The sequence below is a fragment of the Myotis nattereri genome, assembly GCF_964212035.1.
Source record: "Myotis nattereri genome assembly, chromosome: X".
Lineage (NCBI taxonomy): Eukaryota > Metazoa > Chordata > Mammalia > Chiroptera > Vespertilionidae > Myotis > Myotis nattereri.
The window spans coordinates 18,386,421-18,404,035 of NC_138078.1; the positions used below are offsets into that span (position 1 = coordinate 18,386,421).

Sequence of the window (17,615 nt, forward strand, 5' to 3'; positions counted from 1 at the left end):
TTTTAAGGAAATTTTATGCAAGGAATAAAATATATTTTAAAGATAAGCTCTTAAGTTTATATAATTTATGTTTGCTATGTCACTTCTCATGAATTTCTACTTTTATTATTAGCTACTATGGATTCTTTGCAAGTGAAATACTATTTTATCTAATATTACATATTGCCTCATCATCTCTTGTCAGGTACATATTGCCTTTCATCTCTGATCATTCAAATTGTAATATCATTTCACTTTAAGTCAGGTACATATCATTTTCCAGAATCTAGTCTCTTACTATCTTCTACTGAATGAGTTTAACCCATTTATATTTATTATTTGTAATAATACATGCATGTAACTTATATTTTAAATTATCATGCTTTGTCTTACATATATTAATTCTCTTCTTGCCTTCTATTACTGTTTTAATGGATTAATATCCATATTAATTTTAAATATATATATATATATATTTTATTAATTTTTTACAGAAAGGAAGGGAGAGGGATAGAGAGTTTGAAACATTGATGAGAGAGAAACATCGATCAGCTGCCTCTTGCACACCCCCTCCTGGGGATGTGCCTGCAACCAAGATACATGCCCTTGACCGGAATCTAACCTGGGACCCTTCAGTCCGCAGGCTGATGCTCTATCCACTGAGCCAAACCGGTTAGGGCCATATTAATTTTATATTTAACTCACACATTGAGAGTTGATCCATATTTTATTCCTCTGCTTTTACAAGACAAAGACTATTCAAATATATTTTACCTTCTATTGCTTTTTAGTCTTTTCATTAAACTTTTCTTTTAAACATTCCCAAAGCTATATATATATAAAAGGCTAACATGCTAAGTGTCTCTTTGACTGGTCGCCATGACATGCACTGACCATCAGGGGGCAGACCCTCAACACAGGAGCTGCCATGATGTGCACTGGCCATATAAAAATAAATGGCACCATGGACCTGGTGCCCACAAAGCAATACTCGGCTTCCCCCAAGTGGGACACTGGCCCACCACCACCCCGGAGCAACACCCTACCAAATTGCAGCCAACATTGCTGAGACACCATGGCACAAAATGTGGTCCACAGCCCAGCCCAGCCTAGAAACATGTCACTGTGGGTGCCAGGTAATGATGTTATGTAGCAACACCCAGCTTCCTGTCGCTAGTGACAAGCCTCCTTGCAGTTTCTTCAGCCCACGAACATGACTTGCTTTATACCCAGGTGGAAACATTTTACAATTTAACCAAATGTCTGAGAAGTATTTTCTTGTGCCGCATCTCATTTGATCCTCACAGTCCTGGAGTAGGTAGATAGGAGACTCAGTGGAATCCTATTTTCTTTTCATTAGCTGGAAAACAGAGATTTAGAAAACTTAGAAACTTGACCTGACTGAAAAAAAGTAAGAAATGGTGGGCCTTGAAAATGACTTTAGGTTTTCTCACTGCACAGAATAGTCAAACACTGCTGCAGTTAAATATTTTACCCTTTGTTCTCCCTGTGTGATCTACAATAATAATCTGCTTTGTGTTGATATTTACAGCTGGATTGCTGACAATTACCTGAAAGAGAAGTTGTGGTGCTTCACTGGACTGGAAAAAGTTTAGCTAGATCAGAAAGCAGGTCTAATTAAGCAAGTTTATTATATATATATATTAGAGGCCCGGTGCACAAAAATTTGTGTACTTGGGGGAGAGGGGGGGTTCCTCAGCCAGGCCTGGGCCCTCTCGCAGTCTGGGACCCCTTGGGAGATAACGACCTGCTGGCTTAGGCCTGCTCCTGGGTGGCAGAGGGCAGGCCCAATCCCTAGGTGCAGCCCGTGGTCGGGCTCAGAGCAGGGCTGATTGGGGAGTTGGGGCGCCACCCCCTGTCATGCACAGAGCAGGGTGGATTGGGAGGTTGCCATGCCACCCTCAGTCATGCTCAGGGTAGAGCTGATTGGGGGGTTGGGGAACCGCCCCCTGTCACACTCAAGGCAGGGTCGATGGGGAGGTTGCGGCGCCACCCCGTCATGCACAGAGCAGGGCCAATCAGGGGGTTGGGGCGCTGCCCCCTGCCACTCACAGAGCAGGGCCCATCAGGGGGTTGGGGCACCGCCACTGTCACACTCAGGGCAGGGCCGATGGGGAGGTTATGGCTCTACCCCATCACACACAGAGCAGGGCCTGTGGAGGGGGGATTGGGACTCCGCCCTCTATCACCCACAGAGCAGGGCCGATCAGGGGGTTGGGGCGCCGCCACTCTCACACTCAGGGCAGGGCCGATGGGGAGGTTATGGCTCTACCCTGTCACACACAGAGCAGGGCCCGTGGGGGGTGGGTTGGGGCGCCGCACCCTGTCACACACAGAGCCACAGGATGATAAGGGGGTTGGGGAGCTCCCCCCTATCAGGCACAGAGCAGGGCTGATCAGGGGGTTGGGGCGCTTTCCCCTGTCACGAACAGAGCAGGGCGGATAGGGAGGTTGTGGCCCCGCACCCTGTCACACACAGAGCCACAGGGCGATCAGGGTGTTTGGGCGCTGCCCCCTGTCACGCTGATCCCGGTGCCAGGAGGCCTCTCAGCTCCGCTGATCCCGGTGCTGGGAGGCCTCGTGGCTCCACTGATCCCGGTGCTGGGAGGCATATTACCCTTATACTATATAGGATAGAGTCCTGGTGCACGGGTGGGGGCCGGCTGGTTTGCCCTGAAGGGTGTCCTGGATCAGGGTGGGGGTCCCCACTGGGGTGTCTGGCCAGCCTGGGTGAGGGGATGATGGCTGTTTGCAGCTGGTCACACACCCTTCAGGGTGGGGGTCCCCACTGGGGTGCCTGGACAGTCTGGATAAGGGGCTGTGGGCTGTTTTCAGGCTGGTGGGTGACTGAAGCTCCCAACTGCTCCTTTTTTTCTTTTTTTTTTATTCTGGGTCAGCTTTAGCTCTGGATCCAGCTCTGAAGCCTCTGCTGCTGAAAGCAGGTATCTGGTTTGTTTGGGTTCTATAATTGAAACTCTGTATCAACTCCAGCTCTGAGAACCCTGCGGGCTGAAAGCAGGTTTCTGGGGTTTTGTTTAGCTTCTATATTTGTAAAAATGTTTCAAACTGCAAGCTCAGAGGCCGGCAAGGCAGGCGGGAAACATTGGTTTCCTCCGTAACTGAAGCAAGCAAGCCTCGTGTTAGTTTCAAGCTGCCTGCCTGCCAGCCGCCATCTTGGCTGGCAGTTAATTTGCATATCTCGCTGATTAGCCAATGGGAAGGGTAGCGGATGTACGCTAATTACCATGTTTCTCTTTTATTAGGTAGGATATGGCTAAGTGGACTTGCACATATGCAATACATATAAAACTCTCGCTGGTGCCAATTGCACGTATGTGTTTCAATCTGTAATTGTTAATCATGAATTTGGTTGACACTTCTATTATAGAAAAAGGGCGAATAGCAATATTAAAGTAATTCTTCTAATTAATTTCCTTTTGATGTGCACAAATTCGTGCACCAGAACTCTAGTTTTTATTATAAACTTTTTAAAGCTCACATAACATGCTTAAGATTTACCATTTCCCCTTTTGTCATTGTTGGTTTTTTTTTTTATCCATCCAATTCTTTTCTAGGTTCATTTTTTTCTTCTTGTTGAAGTATATTCATTAGTGTTTATTTCAAGGAGAATCTGAAATGCTAACTCTATCTATTAATTGATTGTAAATGTTTTCATTTATCTTCACTCTATGTTTTTGTTCAAGTTTCACAAGATTTCACATAAATATTGGTTTTTGGAAATAGTTATTGCTTGGTTATCAAAAAAAAGAATATATTTTTGAATTATTTGGGACACACAATAAAAGTGTTTTATAAAAAGCATTTTATAATAGTAAATAAATCATAAGTACATCCAAGAGACTTTTAAAATAATCTTAGTGATATAACAGTCTCAAATATTACTTATTCTTGTCTTTAAATAGTAAGTGAAACCATTTAAAAGCTTTTTACAAAAGCTAATGCAATTGCTTTTACTTTACTTCATGGAGCCAATTTGTAAAATATATCATAAAACATCACAATGAATCTGCACATACAAATAATTTGTAATGTTCTTAAAAAGTAATGTTTCATCCAGTGTGCACCACAAAAATTTATTCATTGTAGTCAGATTAATTTTCTCAGGATCATTAATCTCTTTTTTTCACTCAGGGTTATCATCTTATTTTCTTGGAAAAAACTATTACATAACATACATTATTTAAAAGTAATAGTTTCATATTATCATTTAAAAGTAATAGTCATAGAAATATGACTCTACATGTATTATGATCTCTACGTGTAGTTACTGTATAAGATACACTCCAATGCTCTTAGAAGAAACACTTTTCACCAAGAATATGTTTATTTTTAAAGATATGTATGATTCAGTTACTTTAAAATGTAATGGTGTATCATGAGTTGATACCAGACCTATAGGACTATATGGACAAATACATTAAAAAATGTAAGCCCAGCTACTTTATTCTGTAGGTACATATATTCCAGCACAAATTCTGCAATATCTCAATAATGGATAAGACGCTATTCTGTTTCTGTGAACTGGGCACCAATGCAAGAATCACTGTGCCGCTGTATTTCTCTTCCGTACTACCAGATTTGAGTGTTATATGGAATGTTTCTGTCTTGATCTCAGAGGTTATGTGGGCCATTCTTATTGTAACTGTCACTTTTGGATATGTGCAATACGAGTCACAGTACAAGAGGGAAAAGGTTAACAAATGACTATATAAGAGGTCACTATGTGTGGTAGTTTAAATAGCACAGAAGGAGTCAGGGTTACATCAGCCTAACATTGCTGGTTCTTTTTTCCCCTTATGTGTTTATGTCTATGATTAGGTATCAGGGGAATGTCATGAAGAAAAATCACTGGAAGTCCTTGAGGTTACAGTATTTAAAATGATGAGATTGATTTCAGAGTCCATTTGTCTAGACTACTTTAGAAACAGTCCGCCTCCTTAATTCACTATTTATTTGTTACTTTGATATCAGACATTTAACCAATTGTCTCTTTTCCTAAATTAAGTGCACTTCGATTTGATGATATAGTTCTGTCTTTACCATGGGTAACACCTGGAACATCATTTGAAACCTGACCACTGTGATTTCATTGAGATGATGAGCTCCGTGTCAGGACACAGCCACGTTCATTCCTTTATGTATTCTCTATGACTGATTTTCCACTATAACAGTCGAGTTAAATAGTTACAACAGGCCATGGGGCCAGCAAAGCATAACTTTTCAAATATCTGGTCCTTTGAGAATGAGTTTGCAAGACTGGAAACAAAAAGGTGGTGTAGGTAACTTCCTCCCACAATCACATCAAAATTATAACTAAAATACAGAACAACCATCATTAATATCTAACTGGAATCTGGCTATATGGAAGTCCTACAACTAGAGAATTAAAGAAGAAAGTAAATCAAGACACATCATAATTAAAATGTCAAGGGTTAAAGACAAAGAGAGAATCTTATAAGCAGCAAGAGAAAAGCAATTAGTTACCTACAATGGAGTAGCCATATGACTGTCAGCTGATTTCTCAACAGAAACTCTGCAGGCCAGAAGGGAGTGGCAAAAAATATTCAAGCTGATGAATACCAAGGACCTACAACCAAGATTACTCTACCCAGCAATGCTATCATTTAGAATTAAAGGTCAGATAAAGACCTGCACAGACAAGAACAAGCTAAAGGAGTTCATCACCACCAAACCAGAATTACATGAAATGTTGAAGGGTATTCTTTAAGAAGAGAAAGAAGAAAAAGAAAAAAAAAAGATAAAAAATATGAACAATGAAATGGCAATACTTACCAATCAACAATTGAATCTAAAAATCAAAATAACCAAATAAATTAAATGAACAAAATGAAGTGGTGAATAAAATCAAATCAGAGGCATGGAAACATGGAATAGACTGATGAATCTCAGAGGGAAGGTGGGAAGGAGGGACAGGAAGAGATTAACCAAAGATATTATATGCATACTAGTAGCCCAGTGCACAAAAATTTGTGCACTCGGGGGTGAGGGTGAGGGGTGGGGCCAGACCCCTCAGCCTGACCTGCAACCTCAGTCATGTTCCTGGACCCCGGCCACTCCTGGCCTAGGCACAGGCCTACAGGCTTGGGGTGGCCAGGCTACCGAGGCCCCATTTTATCAAGAGAACAAAGTCGGCGTTAGTTACAGCCCTCACAGAACCCAGTACACTGCATCTGTGCATACAACTGCCTCGTTCATGTGCCTGCTTCGCCCTACTGAATTACTAACATCTTGAGGACATAGCTCTGTCTTATCCTGCTTCACCTTCAGTGCCTGGCCTGGTGCCAGGGACCTGAGAGGGTTTGCTGAGTGAGCGAATGAGTGAATGAATGAACAAGTAAGTGAATGAGCAAGCAAGCACCTACCTGTCGGGATAGTTCGAACTCCGCTCTGGGCTGCCTGACGCAAACCCTGGGCAGTTCCCGCCCTGCTCCCAGCGGCCCCACTCCCCTCTCCCAGCTGCATAGTATGCGCAGGGCAAAGGCGGCCCGGGTGTGCGTGTTGGCAGATCGGTGCATTAGCACCTGCCAACCCAGGATCCCGACAGGAGTGCCATTTGTGGGCGTGGCCAGTGGCGGATTGGTGCATTAGCACCTGCCAGCCACGGATCCCCACGGGAAGGCCACTTGTGGGCGCAGCCGGTGTCTGATAGGTGCATTAGCACCTGCCAAGCCAGGATCCCCAAGGGAGGGCTGTTCGTGGGCATGGCCATTGGCGGATTGGTGCATTAGAACCTGCCAACCCGGGATCTCCACGGGAAGGCCATTTGTGGCCCAATGGCGATTGGTGCATTAGCACCTGCCAAGCCAGGATCCCCACGGGAGGGCTGTTTGTGGGCATGGCCATTGGCAGATCCGTGCATTAGCACCTGCCAACCCGGGATCCCCATGGGAAGGCCATTTGTGGCCCAGTGGCGATTGGTGCATTAGCACCTGCCAACCCAGGATCCCCACGGGAGGGCCGTTTGTGGCCCAGTGGCGATTGGTGCATTAGCACCTGCCAACCCGGGATCCCCGTGGGAGTCCCATGTGGGCGTGGCCAATGGCTGATCAGTGCATTAGCACCTGCCAGCCACGGATCCCCACGGGAAGGCACTTTGTGTGTGCAGCTGGTGTCTGATCGTTTCATTAGCACCTGCCAACCCGGAATCCCCGCAGGAGGGCCGTTTGTGGGCTATGCCGGTGGTTGATGGGTGCATTAGGACCTGCCAGCCATGCATCCCTGCGAGAAAGCCATTTGTGGGTGTGTCCGGTGGCAGATCACTGTGGTCCAGGCCTGGGTCGGGTCCCATACTGGCTGCCTGCCACCCCGGTCGCAGATATCAGGCCCGGATGGCAGGGGGGCAGGAGGGATGGTGCTGTCCTGCCTTGCCTGTAGTATGCAAATTAGCCATCTTAGTTGGCAGTTAATTTGCATATCACCCTGATTAGCCAATGTGAAGCGTGTCGGAGGAATGGTTAATTACCATGTTTGTTTATTATTAGATAGGATATGCATTACCTATGGACACAGACAATAGGGTGGTGAAGGCCTGGGGTGGGGCAGGAACTGGGTGGAGGGGGACAATGGGGAGACAAAAGGGGACATCTATAAAACTCTCAACAATAAAGATTTAAAAGAAAATAAAAAGAATGAATTCTCATGTCATCTATGTATATAAAGGCTAATATGCTAAGTGTCCTTCCAACCATCCAACAGGTTACTAGGATGCGCACTGACCATCAGGGGGCAGACACTCAATGCAGGAGCTGTTGAGCTGCAGTGACTTGGCAGCAGCGGTTCTTGGGTGATGTATCCCAAAACCAGAGAGGAGGGAGCCCAATTTCCCACGGGGTTGCAGGATTCCACCTTCCAGTGTGGGTTATGTTGTTGCTGGGGCACTGTTGGCACCGAATCTGGTTTACTGCACACTTATGTTTGCATTCCACACCCTGTATGACAGCAACTTTGCAGAGTGCCCTCTCGCACTCCGGGACCCCTCAGGGGATGTCGGAGAGCTGGTTTCAGCCCTATCCCCGCAGGCCAGGCTGAGGGACCCCACCTGCTGGAGGGACCCTGCTCACTCTGCAGACACCCTTCAAGCCATGGCGCCACCCCAGGTGCTGCTGGCCAGGGAGGGACAGCAGGAGGTTGACTCCAGGGCCTGTCTGGCCCATCTCGCCCAGTCCTGGCCCTGTTGGCCACCTTCTAATTAATTTCCTTTCAATGTGCAGGAATCCATGCACCAGGTTACTAGTCAATAATGAAAGGAAATGATAACTTAATAAAAGTAAACAATAGACTTGTCCATGACTTCAGCCAAGTTAGATCTCAAGGAAATAGGTATGTCAAGTGGGTTCCAAGAAAAATGTAGTAGAAGTAGTGTGGACCCAACAGAAAAAAGACCTACTTCATTTAGAAATGAAGGGTCAATAACATTTCCCAGGCTTAAGACAGAAGGTCTATCTTTTACATTGTGGTATTATTAATGGCAACTTCCATCACACCAAAGAGATGGTTCATTGAAAACTTTGAGCATTCTGTTTAGATGGCAATTAGCAGTACTGGAAACATGATACTGTTATCCGTGAGGTCCCTTGTTCGCAACTGTTACAAGTGCAAGTGGGGTCATTGGAGTTCTTCAGGAACAAGAATTTACTGAGGCCCCCATGGGAGGATGAGCTATCATGGAAAGTATTATTGATGATGTAACATTAAGGGAGTTCCCTTCCAAGGTCCCATCTCCTGTCCTGCCATGGGAAAAGTCCCATTTTGTCTTTAGCAGAGCTAGAATTAAAACCACTGCCCAGTCTTTTTTTAAAAAAAATATATCATACTCTGTTGCACATATTAGTAAAAGCAATATTGTGTATATGTGGAGGGTTTTTCTTCACTGCCAAGAGTCTTTACTCCATATTAAAGTTCAGTTCAGTCCAGCATCTGGCTAACTCGGCTTGTGTCCCCAGCTGCAATCCTTTGTGTGTGGGGTCCACAAAGTGAGCCAAGTGACTGCTTAAGGCCACGTGACTATGGAGGTGAGTGTGGGTCAAGGAGCGAGAAATAGGAGCGAAGCAAGAATGAGAGAGAATTCCTTTGTCTGGGGATTTGAACTAGGAGCTTAACTAATGAACCCTTCAGGATTCCCCATGCTTGCAGTGGTTCCACCCCCTCTAGCCAATCATCTTTGGTCCCCAGGCTAGACTGACAGGCAAGCACCTTCCCTATGTCACTGTATACGCATCCATCTTCCTTTTTGTTGGTCCCCTTCCTCAAGTGATTTGCAGGGAATGGATCTGTGGTTCCTTGGGGTGTGTGAAGCTGCAGCTTCCTGGTGAAGCTGCCCAGATGACCATGCTTATAATACTTGGCTTCCCCTTTGCTGTCTTCCTATTTAATATTAACTAGCTAATTACAATAGTAATAATACAACAAATAACAGAAATTAGGAATGTGTTTTATCTTTGAAGGAGGTACTTTCTTGACTTTAGTTCAGATTATGAAAGTTAAACAGAACAAAATGAATTAAAAAGACACACAATAATGACAAAATGAGCCTTTCGTTTGGGAATCTGCCCTTGATGGGATGACTTGTTTCACCTCTTAACTTTTATCAATTAAATTAAAGGTCATACTTTATAGATTAGGCTGGAATTATTTTGGAAATGTTTAATCCCCCACTTGTGTTAGTGTCTTGCTGCTGTATTTTGTTGCTATTTAATTGTCTTGTTTGTTTTGAAGTAGTTATGCATGTCTTCCACTGCATCACATACCTCGTGAGAGTTGGGGACAATAGCTACTCATCTTTGCATCCTTCACAGAATGCTTCACACTGATTTTCACACGATAAGGAATCAGCAATAGCCATTAAGCTACAATTATAAAACATTTAAAACTTTTTATTTTAACACAATTATTTTTGAGAGTTTTACAAATTTTATTTTTAACACACACTAATATATCCATTTCAGCAAGCAAGAGTAGGGAGGGCGGGATATTTATGACTCTGTGTGGGTCATATGTAAGTGCAGGAGGTTGTAGGAAGCTGAGTCTAGAGCTGCTTTTCTCAGCTGCTTAGTTGTCTCTTGTGACACCTGAAATGGAATTAACAGGAAAACAGCAGAAAACAGGAGCCTCAAGCAGGGATAACAAAAAAGTACTGAATGCAGGGGAGAAACTAAGGGTAGGAGAAAGGTACAGAATATGCCTAACAGGGTTTGGCTGGCCTGGGACTCAATCTGCTGCTGCATCAGCTGCTGCTGCATGGCTGTGGGTAGCTTCAGCATCCCCGAGGCTGCTGGAATTGGGCATATCCTGCCAGGCCTGCAGCCATGCCAGCGCTGCGCTGCCTTTCTGGTGTTGCTGCAGCTGCTGCTGTTGTTCTGCAGCATCCCTCTTTAGTGACATGCTTACAGGCGAGGGCTGGGACTGAGTCAGAGGCCATGGTGTCTGGGGTGTGTTGGGTTGCTGGGGAGTATGGGTGTCCAGGGTGGTGCTAAAGGAGGGGGAAGGCAGACTGCTGAGGCACTTTATGGGTGCTCATGGCGAATGAGCTACCCTTGCGGCAGCTCATTCTTGTTCAGCTGCCGGCGGAGACGGAGCACCTGCCGGCGGAGGCTCTGCTTGATGTGGAAGCAGAGGGGAACGGGGCATGGGTTTTCTCGGCATTGTTTGGCATGGTAGCAGCAAAGAGCGATGAACTGCTTGCACACTGGGCAGCCTCCATTGCTCTTGCGCTGGCAGCTCTTGGTGTGCTCCACAACGCGCTTCATCTTCTGGCAGGTCACCTGGCAGTTGGCGCTGCGGCACCGGGAGGCATGCACCAGAGATTGGATGCAGCGCTGGATGCTCTGGTGAAGAGGCTCCTGGGGGGGCCTGGGCACCAGCTCACCCAGGTTGCCACCCAGGTTGCCACCCAGGTTGCCACCCGGGTTGCCACCCAGGTTGCCGCCCTCAGCGCCCCCCTTGGCCTCTTCATCCAGGCCCAGCCCCACCTTCACCATCTTGTGGGTGTGGCCCTTCGTGTTGTAGCAGTTGATGCAAAGGTTGTAGTCGTTGCACTCAGTGCAGTGCCAGTATACCTCCACCCGCTGCTTGCACTCACTGCAGGTGTGGCAGGGGTCCTGGCCCTGGTTGTGCAACATCACCGACATCGACATCGCTAAGTTTCTCTTTCGCTCCTTCAGCGAGCCTCACAAATTCCTAAAAGCATTAAAAAAAAAAAGCTTGAAGAAAATTGGCATAACTTCTGGTTCCTCTTAGTAGCAGCCTAAAGACCTTAACACAATTCTTAAATTTTATTTAATATCAGCTACAACCCCAGTTCTTTTCAAACATCAACCTGTGGTTCAACAAGAAAAGAAAATATATGTAAACTATAACTCATTTTCTGTGTCATTTAGGGAAAACACATGACATCATATAAAGGAAAGTTTCAAGATGGGGTTGAGCTTTTAGTAGTGGCCTAAAGTCTTTGAGTGGTCAAGGCAGCAGTTATATCTTCCAGGCATTCTTTTTTTTTTTTTTCTGTCAGAGTCCTGATAAATTTCTGAGCGGATCTGTGAAATCTCAACCTCAATGCTCCTAATTCTTCATAATTTTACCACTTACTAAGAATCTGAATGCGAATTTCAGGTGATTTTTAACCTCATTTCTTCTCAACAAATATGGCTTTGTTAAAATATACTATATCCTGACTAAGAACCCAATCTTTTTTTTTTTTTTTTTTTTTTTTTTTTGCTTAACTGACATTGACATTGCTGACCTTGGCCCAAATTCCTTTCCAACACTACTTTGCCCAGTTATGAGGCCTCAAGATTTTTCTTTTGACCTAGTTAATCTAATGTCAAAGATAACTGTGAATACTCAAGCATCCCATAAATCTGAAGATGTTGAAATGCTCTCCTATTTAGGAAACCAAATGTAAATGCATTTAATTTTATCATCACAATGACCTTCTTATAAGTCACAATAGGCTCGCATTTGAAGCGAGTTTTTAGTTCACAAATTTTTCTTTGTTTGGGAGTATTCACCATCCTTGTATATTTATGAGGTGATTTGGTTTTCTCAGAGTAAATACCTCTGACCTACTCTTTTCCTTTATCACCCAGTTCTATTGGAGCTTTTAATGCACCTACTGTCCTTCAGAGGATTTCTGTCTCCTTTGTTGTTTGACTTCAGTTGATATTCTAAGACCTGAAAGTCGGGTACTTTCAAAGAGGAGAAAGAAATTAAGAGATTTTTTTAAATGAATTGTTTGGATAATGGTTTCATTGCATTCATATTAGGTGTACAGAAGTGTGCTGAGTCCTAATTGCTGCTACAGAGCAATTACCAAGGCTATAAAGAAGTTATCAGCAGTGTTCTGGGATAAAGAAAAAAAACATATATTAACTATGTATAAAATGAAAGTTTCCTTGTTTATTTCTACTCATGTTCTCTGTGTACAGAGTCATGCACTCGTATCTTGATAGGCTAACAATTGAACTTCCAACCCGATTCATTACTTCCCTTTTTTGAGGCATATATAGTACTTTGCTTATTTGAATTCAAGTTTTTTAAATTGGAGACAAATTACATGGTTTTACTTTGAGGAAATCTTGCATCAGCCCCTAACAGTATTCTCTTACCTACAATACCCATGGGCCACCAAAACACAAACAGGAGTCTGTTTCTCAATTTTTTTTTTCTTTTATACCATACAGGGTAGATAGTGCACTTCTATTTGACAGATAATAAAAAATATACTTGAGGAGATAATATATGGAATATATACTGGGATACAACTGAAACAGGAATTTTAAGGGAATATAGGCAGGCTTAGGGAATTTTTAGAATTGGGGTCCATGGAAAAACACAGGGAGAAGATACATTTCCATAATACAAGGTAGCCAGGTGCAGTTATATTCCCATAAGACAAGGGAACTGGAAGTAGCCAAAAAAGGTCTATATTTACAAAAGAAAGGAGGAGGAAGAAAGCCCAGAGGGAACGGGAAGACCATGAGGGAGGAGGGCCTCAGGAATCACTATCGTAACCAATTGGAAAGGGAATATTGACCAATCAGAGGGGATATCAGGACACATGAACTGCAGCCTTTATAAACCATGGAAACAGGAAGTTGGTGGGACCCTTTCTCGTTCCGACATGGGAGTCCACTCTGTGGGACTCTTTCCCTCTCCCCATGTGGGAGTCTGTACTTGTTCTTCAGTAAATCTCCACCTTTGCTATACCACCGTCTGTCCGTGGATTCATTCTTTGACTCCGGTGGACAAAGAGCCCGGTTCCCGTCCAAAACAAAAATTCCGTATCACAACTTAAATGTAGCCTCTGACTGAACATCAAAGAGTATTATGGACATGTTGCTACACTAATAAGAAATATTTGCTGCCTGTTTCCTAACATGCAGAAAAGGCTCCAAGAATCAGAAGGAGCCAGATGGAGATGGAAATAAGAAATGCAGCTGGCCCATCTGCCAAACACACTGACTCTAGCATGCAGTCTGAGGAGAACTCAATGACTTCCCTTGGATAATCAACCTTATTCCTGAAAGTAGTCTGTTCTCTTGGCTTGCTATGTGATAAGTTCATAAAAATAAGCATTTACCAGGCATGCTATATATTGTAAAATGCAATGCCATGACTTTTTTTTTTTTTTTTTAGCAAGAATGGTACTGTTATTCAGTTGCTTGGTAATATTTTTCCTACTTGCTCTTGTGCAAATTGAATCTCATTTGTTCTTTTCTGCCTACAGACTTAACTTATTTACAACCAGTTATATCATTCTCTTTCCAAACTGTGTTTTATAGCTCCTTCCAAATTGATATGATCTGCCAATCTAATTCAGACCCTATTTGCCCTGTATTTATGATCAGAAATCCACTTAATAGAGCCAAGACTCATTTTCTGGTACTTTAAAGGTCCTACTTTCATCTATCATCCTCTACATTTATGATCTCTTAGTTTGTTTTTAATCCATTTTACTGTGTTCTTATCAAAACTTATTTGACAATTTGTATACATTTACTTGCACCACTAGATCAACCACCTTATTGAAACTTAGACATTTATTATCCATAGTTCTCGCTCCATACGCTAATTTCATAGTCTGTCAAAAAAAAAACCCACCCACAAACAAATCAACTTTGCCCAGCATGATTTACTGTAAATGATTCCACTGTGTTTATTTTGCATGATTTCATTGTTCTCTAGATGTTCACAGAATTTCTCTCATGCAGTTTTATTAGTGACTAAGTCATGTTTTGTGCTTGGGGAAAGACTAAGTGAGTCTTTTGAGGAAGGTGTTATTAACTCTTTCAGGTAGAGTAATTTAGTAAAAGTAGCAATTATAGATGGACACATACATACACATGCACACACAGAAACATAATCAAATTCTTGCACTTCCCCATGATGCCATAATGTGAACCCAACAACAGTAAGAATAATGATTTAAGTTTTTATATATCTTGTCCCAACCTACATGTTCCTTTAAAGGCAATTAAATTATTTAAGAGAGTCATTAAATATTTTAGTACATGCATCCACAAATTTCCAAATATGTTAAGAACTCCGGTGTCTACTAGTTATCTATTACATCACAAGAATCAAACTTTTGCCCTAACCGGTTTGCTCAGTGGATAGAGTGTCAGCCTGAGGTCTAAAGGGTCCCAGGTTCGATTCCAGTCAAGGGCATGTACCTTGGTTGTGGGCACATCCCCAGTAGGGGGTGTGCAGGAGGCAGCTGATCAATGTTTCTCTCTCATTGATGTTTCTGACTCTCTATTCCTCTCCCTTCCTCTCTGTAAAAAATCAATAAAATATTTTTTTTAAAAAAAGAATCAAACTTTCATTGCTTCTTCACCACTGTTCTACTTAGCATCACCTTCACTGCACTTGAGCACTCAGGGTGCTCTAGTGGAACTCTGACATACAGAAATGAAAAAAAAAAGCAAACACCTAGCTGTCTGCATTCTGGGTCACTTTGTCACCACCTTGTGCCCTTTATTGTACATTGTCCTTTATGAAGGTGCCTCCTTCAGCTTCTGCCTGAAACTCATTTCTCCAAGTGGTTCATGATCAGATCTCTCCATGGATCTGAATGGGAAACACACACTATTCTCCCCTAACACTGTTTCATTCTCTTTCCATGTAGCTATAGCAAAAATCTTCCTCTTATGATTACATCAGCAAAAATAATGGACAAAAGAATAAGTCAGTTGATATAATTCATCTCATCTAGAATATCTACACCTAATACATGCTTGAATCTCAGTTTGGGATTACGGTAGATTTCCACAGGTACTAAGGCATATGTATGAGGTGACAGCTATGTGGATGTGATTAGGGAGGGCTTGCTATTTTAGTAAGATTGGGGTTTCAGTATCAAGATTCCAAATCCTATGTGGGGCATCAAAAATTGATCTCTTGGCCATACTGAACCAAGGTGCAAATAACAATGGTCTGATATAATTTCTGAAGGTCTTTGTTACTGCATTTCTCCTATAATACCTAACTGGTTAAACTCCCTGGTTGTATTCTAATGAAACAAGTATTTTTTTTTATTAATATTTACCGGTTAGTAGTGCGGATTTTTAAAAAATATATTTTATTGATTTTTTATAGAGAAGGGAGAGGGATAGAGAGAAACATCAATCAGCTGCCTCCTGCACACCTCCTACTGGGGATGTGCCTGCAACCAAGGTACAGGCCCTTGACTAGAATCGAACCTGGTACCTTTCAGTCTGCAGGTCGACGCTCTATACACTGAGCCAAACCAGTTAGGGCTGAAACAAGTATTTCTTATGAAAGTACTATGTTTGAGACATAGTGCAGACATTGTAATTAAACATGAATGCAAACAAGAGGGAAATTCACAGATAAGGTCTGTAGAAAGCATTTAGGTAGCACAGAGAAAGGAAGGACTAAGTCTGCTTTGAGGAATATGATTTAAACTAGAAAAAACAAAAATAAGTTTATTCTGAACTTCAATTTCTTCATTTGAAAATAAAGTTTAACAATACCAATTCTAAATATATGGCTGGGAAGAGCCCTTAAAGTATTTCAAGATGTGAAGAAATTATTTGCTTAAAATGTGTTGTATTGATACAAGGTGAAGAGCTGAGTATACTATCTCTATTTTCTCTCCCCCCTTTCTTTCTGGAACTCATTCAGTCATGCATTAATCTCTAATTCTTTCCAGAAACTTCTTTTGGTAAGATTACCAGTGATTTATACTTTGCTAAACCCAATGGCCAATTTTGATTTCTCATTTTCTTTATCATTTGATAGCATTTGACATTCCTAAAAAACTTCACCTTTTGACTTCCATGATTCCATGTTCTCATGGTTATCCTCCTCCCTTAAAAAGGTGGAATATGCTGGAAGAACGAGAGGTTTCTATTTGTGAAGCAATTAATATCATACTATGGTTATCATTAAACTCACTCAGGCTGCCTGCTTCACTGGCATGTTTCCGTGATAAGGGCAGAGTATCCCATCCACCAGCACCACCTGAGACTCCCAGAAGCTGCCCCCAGGATGGAGGAGGACCAAAAGCTGCACACCCCACACCAGGGATTGATGACCTCAATGGCTGAAGGGAAGAGGAAGACAGCCCTGGAAATGCTTCAGGCAGTTGGAGCAGATAGAGACTGTGTGGTATTTATTTTGCATGAGGAGGACCATACCGTAGGAAATTCTCTTTGTTACATGATCACGAAGAACCCATAAGTGGAATTTGTGGTTATACTACAACCCATCCTTCAGAGAGTGAAATTAATTTATGCAGACTAGAGGTGCTCTTCCAGCTCTTGAGCCATTTCAGAGATGCCTGAATGCCTGCCAACGTGTGCTTGGCAAGTTTAAGGCTAGCATAAAGGAATATAAGGAACAAAAAGCAAGCAGAAATGAATCCACATTCTAGTCCCTTGTGCACTATACAGGGAGGAACATCTTCCAGGATATTCTCTTCATGATCTTGCAAAACCCAGAAGTTTTTAATTACAACATGATCTGCCCTTCAGAAAAGTGTGATTCTAACTATTAATCCCTTATAGCTGTTGGAACCCCTGCAAGAACCTTTGTATTCTGCTAATAAATGCTCTCTTTAAATTAAACTAAAAAACAACAACAGCCTGGCTAGCGTGGCTCAGTGGTTGAGCATCGACCTATGAACCAGGAGGTCACGGTTTGATTCCTGGTCATGGCACATGCCCAGGTTGTGGGCTCAATCCCCGGTGTGGGGTGTGCATGAGGCAGCCAATCAATGATTCTCTCTCATCATTGATGTTTATACCTCTCTCTCCCTATCCCCTTCTCTCTGATATCAATACAAACGTAATTAAAAAAAACTCACTAAGAATACTATATTTGACTACTGTTCACCTCAAGTGCCTTAAATGTATACAACAGTGTTTTGGATATGAAAACAAAGTCCCTGTGGATAAAACATGGTTTGTCCAAGGGCCAAAGGAAGCTAGCAGGACTACAGTGCAGACCGATGTGTGATATGAAATGTAATTTGAAAGACAGGCAGAAGCTACATCATACAGGTCTTTAAGGGTTCTGATATGAAGTCTGACTTCCATTCTGTGCATCATGGG

General features: G+C 42.8%; 1 pseudogene across 1 annotated transcript; it reads left to right on the top strand.

Annotated features, from left to right (window-relative positions):
- Window positions 1-16,551: 16,551 nt before the first annotated feature.
- LOC308535974 (DNA-directed RNA polymerases I and III subunit RPAC2-like) lies at window positions 16,552-16,936 on the top strand (annotated as a pseudogene). The gene has a single exon. The product of its transcript is annotated as a DNA-directed RNA polymerases I and III subunit RPAC2-like (transcript).
- Window positions 16,937-17,615: the final 679 nt, after the last annotated feature.